Here is a 6000-nt window from a genome sequence, read left to right on the forward strand (position 1 = left end):
GGGAAAACATTCTGGGAAACCAAAACAAATGCAAAAATTCACCTACATCTCACAGACAGTGCATAAAAGCAGATATTTTAATTAGATAATTTGTTGGAGAGACCAAATATCTCACTGTGGTCCCTTGCTTCAGCTGATGATCTAATTATACTGTAAAATATTGCAAATACTTTGACCATCTGCATTGGAAATACTCCAGTTATCAGTTTTATTCACCAAACAATCAGACATTTATTGGACAAATGAACTTTTCTAACCTGTCAGTCTCCAACTCGGTTCTTCAGATGTTTCTGCTATACCACCCCTCTCTTCAGTTTTAACCCCTGACCAGCATCTGTACACTACCACTGATTCTGAGCTGTCTTAAGATTTCCTTGTGATGTCTTGCCAGACTATTGGATTTACCACTTTGTGTGTATGTCTTCATCCTGTATTTAGTGGATTTACACGCACACCTTGTCCAGCATTGCGGTGCGTGCTGATGTCTCTCCACTCTACCTCAGCTGACTGTGTGAAAACCAGACAAATTAGGAGGCTGTTCTTGATCATGCCGTGTCCTCCTGCTGCCAGCCTCAGGTCAGGGATCTCTTGTCTTTACAGGATGCATGGCCTGTTCCATTTGAGTTTGATTCACCACATTAACATTCCACCTGCAATAGTGCAGTGGTTTGCAAAAGTAGTCAACCCCTTGGTATTTCACACATTATAATTTGTTTATGACATTTCAGATACAAAAAGTAAATCAGGCTTTTCAATATAAAAATTCTAAAATTATCTTCCTTAAACACAAACTGAAAGTAAATCTCTACAACTGACATAAATAATTATAAATATAAAGGCAAGATGATGGGTTGCATAAGTAATGGGCCCCTTTTGGTATAATACCTGTAAATAATCAGTTTTATTGCCAGTTTTCTTCAGACAAGTTAGTGGATGGAACATGAACATCTCCAAGTCACTGAATATGTCTTGACTTATTTACATCAGTTATGAAGAAATGCAAACAGTATGGCACTCTATGGTAATCTGTGTAGAGTAGACAGTTCTCAAAAACTAAGGACTGTGCCAGAAGGAGAAGAGTGAGGAAAGCCACCAAGACCCCTACACAACCCAGAAGAAGTTGTAGGCTTCTGTGGCTGTGATTTGTTTTCAGTTTGAGTCTAAGGAAGATAATTTTAGAAATTTTTATATTGAGAAGCCTGATTTACTTTTTGTATTTGAATGCCATAAACAACTTAAAATGCGTGAAAATACCAAGGGGCTGAATACTTTTGCAAACCACTGTAGGTAAATTAATTTGTGCAGGATCGCATTGTTATTTTGACCGAGGACCTAAGGGAAGAAAAAATACTGACTGGACCTGGCAATGATATTGGTCCGCACGAATGCAAACTTTGGACAGGACCCATCCCCAGCATCTTAATAAATTATGACAGATATTTATGTTACCCCCCTATCAGCTACACTTTGCTATTGGAGGGCTCAAAAATCTTAATCCAAACTCAGATCCTATATTATATTCTCTCTGACATTGGTCTGACATGTGCAGTATTGTGCAAATGGTTTAGGCAGATAAGCAGTGCAGGAGGCTCACGGGGATAGTTGTTGAACACCAACTTATTAACCAGGATTCCAGTTGTGCCCACTTGAGCCACCTGTCTGTATTCTTGGACAAGATGATTCATTTGCATCATCTCCTATTCTACCCAAATAAAAATGCATTCCAGCCTCGATTGAAGAGTAACCTGTGATGGACTAGTGTCCCATGCAGAGAGAGATGTCGAGTCTCATCCCATTCCTCTTTTAGAAAACTAGAGTTGATGGCCCCTTCACACATAGTTGCAAAGTTTGGACGGCGTTTGGACGGAAATGGCGAAACAGTTCGAAATTAGCACTCAAAACATTGCTCACGAAACATTGCACAGATGAGCAGGCATGCACGAACCTGGTGTGAGAGTTTGCCAGCGCAGTCTCACGCTTTTTTTTCGTGCTCCCGGCCTGAAATGAGTCAAATTTTCGTGATGGGGCTTTTTTAACTCACTATTCCTAGCTCTACTCCAACCCCCAACCCTAACCTTAACCATAACCTAATCGTACTCCTTCCCACCACCCTAACCATAACCACCCCGACCCCCCCTGTTTCACTTTAATTCGTGCAGCCATCATGGAATGAATGAGAATAAATTCGTGCTGCCGTGATGAAATGAGGCACTTTTTGTCACAATATCACGAACCAATAGAATTAATGTATATTTCGTGCACCTGAATCATGACTTGCCGTGATGACAGGATTGGAGTTTGTGCATGCCCCGGTGTCCTTTGAGCAGGAACAGTGCAGGTGCAGCACATGTTGATGCTTATGTGGTATAAATAAAAAAATATCGAACCAGCCAGTACCTGTGGAACCACATCGTGCCACTTATGTGGAATAATTTTTTTAAAAAAAGAGAAAAACACAGCACCCAATAGAAGTGAACTTGTACCTTTCAAAAGCTCTGATTTCTAGTCAGAGACTTTACCACTGAGCTACAGAGCTGTTTCTTTGAAAGCTGTGGGAATCTGCGTCATATCAGGAAGGACATGAAGTATTACAAAATAATTTAAAGTCACCACACCATATAAAAACACTGCATTTATCAAATGAGCAATACAAATACACTCAACAAAAATATAAACGCTGTTGTGAAAGTGTAGGAACACGGACCCACAACAGGGGGCGCAAATGAACGGACAATGGAGGAAGTCAATAGCACTTTCATGTTGTGAAATAAGCACAACAAACACAACCGATTACAATAATAGACAATAAAGTCGAATCACAAAGGTGTCATGTGGGCAGGCTCGAAGATAGAAGACATCTGTCCAAAGCAGAACCGGAACCACACGATTTCCTCCGCCACCGAACCCCGGGAATACTGGAGCCGCCAAGTCCCGAACTCCCAGGTGGCCACTGCCTCCGCTTGTCGGATCTGGTACTGCTGGCGAGGAACAGAAACAGTCAGATGTGGGTGCGCCTGCACCCAGCAACACGTATGGTGGAAAAACCACCTCCACCTCTCGTCAGGAAAACACTGTTAGTGCAGGAGTGTGAGTACTTATCCAAGAGAGTCCAATACAGTCTCCTGCTGTTCTACTCACTATCTGCGTGAAGGCAAAAAAAGTATTTATGGTCAAAAGACAACACGATTGGCTAGATACGTTACCTCCTCAGTAGAGCAATATCTCGGCAAAGAAGTGGAGATGACGTCTTGCTGATATACCGCTGCGGATCAGATGATTGGTAACAGCTGTCGTAGGTGGACAGCTGTCACCCGGCTGCTCTGTGAGGTGGCAGCGCCCTCTGGTGCCTGGAGCCCGCACTCCAGGCAGGGTGCCCTCTGGTGGTGGTGGGCCAGCAGTACCTCCTCTTCAGCGGCCCACACAACAAACACAACACTTTGGTTTTGCTCCCATTTTGTATGAGATGAACTCAAAGATCTAAAAGTTTTTCCACATACACAATATCACCATTTCCCTCAAATATTGTTCACAAACCAGTCTAAATCTGTGATAGTGAGCACTTCTCCTTTGCTGAGATAATCCATCCCACCTCACAGGTGTGCCATATCAAGATGCTGATTAGACACCATGATTAGTGCACAGGTGTGCCTTAGACTGCCCACATAAAGGGCCACTCTGAAAGGTGCAGTTTTATCACACAGCACAATGCCACAGATGTTGCAAGATTTGAGGGAGCGTGCAATTGGCATGCTGACAGCAGGAATGTCAACCAGAGCTGTTGCTGGTGTATTGAATGTTCATTTCTCTACCATAAGCTGTCTCCAGAGGCGTTTCAGAGAATTTGGCAGTACATCCAACCAGCCTCACAACCGCAGACCACGTGTAACCACAACCAGCCCAGGACCTCCACATCCAGCATCTTCACCTCCAAGATTGTCTGAGACCAGCCACTCGGACAGCTGCTGAAACAATCGGTTTGCATAACCAAAGAATTTCTGCACAAACTGTCAGAAACCGTCTCAGGGAGCTCATCTGCATGCTCGTCGTCCTCATCGGGGTCTCGACCTGACTCCAGTTCGTCGTCGTAACCAACTTGAGTGGGCAAATGCTCACATTCGCTGGTGTTTGGCACGTTGGAGAGGTGTTCTTTTCATGGATGAATCCCGGTTCACACTGTCCAGGGCAGATGGCAGACAGCGTGTGTGGCATCGTGTGGGTGAGCGGTTTCTGATGTCAATGTTGTGGATCGAGTGGCCCATGGTGGCGGTGGGGGTTATGGTATGGGCAGGTGTCTGTTATGGATGAAGAACACAGGTGCATTTTATTGATGGCATTTTAATGCACAGAGATACCGTGACGAGATGCTGAGGCCCATTGTTGTGCCATACATCCAAGAACTGTATTGCAGAATGATAATGCATGGCCCCATGTTGCAAAGATCTGTACACAATTCTTGGAAGCTGACAATGTCCCAGTTCTTGCATGGCTGGCATACTCACCGGACAAGTCACCCATTGAGCATGTTTGGGATGCTCTGGACCGGCGTATACGACAGCGTGTACCAGTTCCTGCCAATATCCAGCAACTTCGCACAGCCATTGAAGAGGAGTGGACCAACATTCCACAGGCCACAATTGACACCTGATCAACTCTATGCAAAGGAGATGTGTTGCACTGCATGAGGCAAATGGTGGTCACACCAGATACTGACTGGTATCCCCCCCCAATAAAACAAACTGCACCTTTCAGAGTGGCCTTTATTGTGGGCAGTCTAAGGCACACCTGTGCACTAATCATGGGGGTCTAATCAGCATCTTGATATGGCACACCTGTGAGGTGGGATGGATTATCTCAGCAAAGGAGAACTGTCTCACTATCACAGATTTAGACTGGTTTGTGAACAATATTTGAGGGAAATGGTGATATTGTGTATGTGGAAAAAGTTTTAGATCTTTGAGTTCATCTCATACAAAATGGGAGCAAAACCAAAAGTGTTGCGTTTATATTTTTGTGAGTGTATGATTCGTCTGTTCCTCTGGTGATGACCCCATGGTCACGGACATACAGTCATGAATGACATGAATAGAAGCAGTTCACCTCGTCTCATTCATGTCCACATCTGCTGGTGCGGCTCCAACCGGCCTTGTCTTGTGGATGACGTGCCACAGGACACAGTGTCATGTGGAACAGAGCTCACGTGGGTGATGTGACAGTGAGATCACCTGCTGCGTGTTCTGATCTGTTGGTCTGTTTCAACCTGGGAGCAGCCTGTCCATGTGCGCGCCGTGCACGCAATCGATGGCTGCAGCACGTCACCACAGTGATATTTGTTTTTATTTATATCCACTTGATAACAGCAAACACACACGCGTGTCACAGTGGGCAGTTGTTTGTCCGTGTCAATCCAAACACAGTACGTGGTGTCCAGCTGGAATGCCCAGATCCACAGATTTCCACAGCCGCTTCAGTGGGAGGACACACCTCCTGTCAGTTCAGCGCACAGACCAAAGCCACACTCGTGTGGGACTTAGACAAATTCTCTGTAAGTACAAAGGTAATTGTCTGCAGTCTGTTACCGTGCCAAGAGTGCGACTGGCCACACATTTTCTTAGTGCCCTGCGAGCGCTGTTAGATGTTTGTGCATGTCACCTGGAATTTTCAGGTGCTTGTGTGCGCAAATAGTTGTAGGAACAGGTGTACAAGGTGTTGGAGGCAGGGACAACATTACACAGTTTGCACACGATTCCTGCATCATGCGTACTAAGTGTGCACTTTGTCCAAACTTCGCACTATGTGTGAAGGGGCCCTAAGCACTGGTCCAATGGCCCACAAAGGATTTACTTTACTCTTACTTTAGGCAGATTTGATGTGCCTATGTCTTTTTCCTGCACTGGTAATGGCGTAGAGCTTGGACAGCAACATGTAGATGAGTGGGTGAGTTAGTACATCTCAGCCACCTTGTGCAGATCATAACTTAAAAGCATATTGAGGACAAACTCT

Source organism: Thalassophryne amazonica, chromosome 3 (genome assembly GCF_902500255.1).
Source record: "Thalassophryne amazonica chromosome 3, fThaAma1.1, whole genome shotgun sequence".
NCBI classification, from domain to species: Eukaryota; Metazoa; Chordata; class Actinopteri; order Batrachoidiformes; family Batrachoididae; genus Thalassophryne; species Thalassophryne amazonica.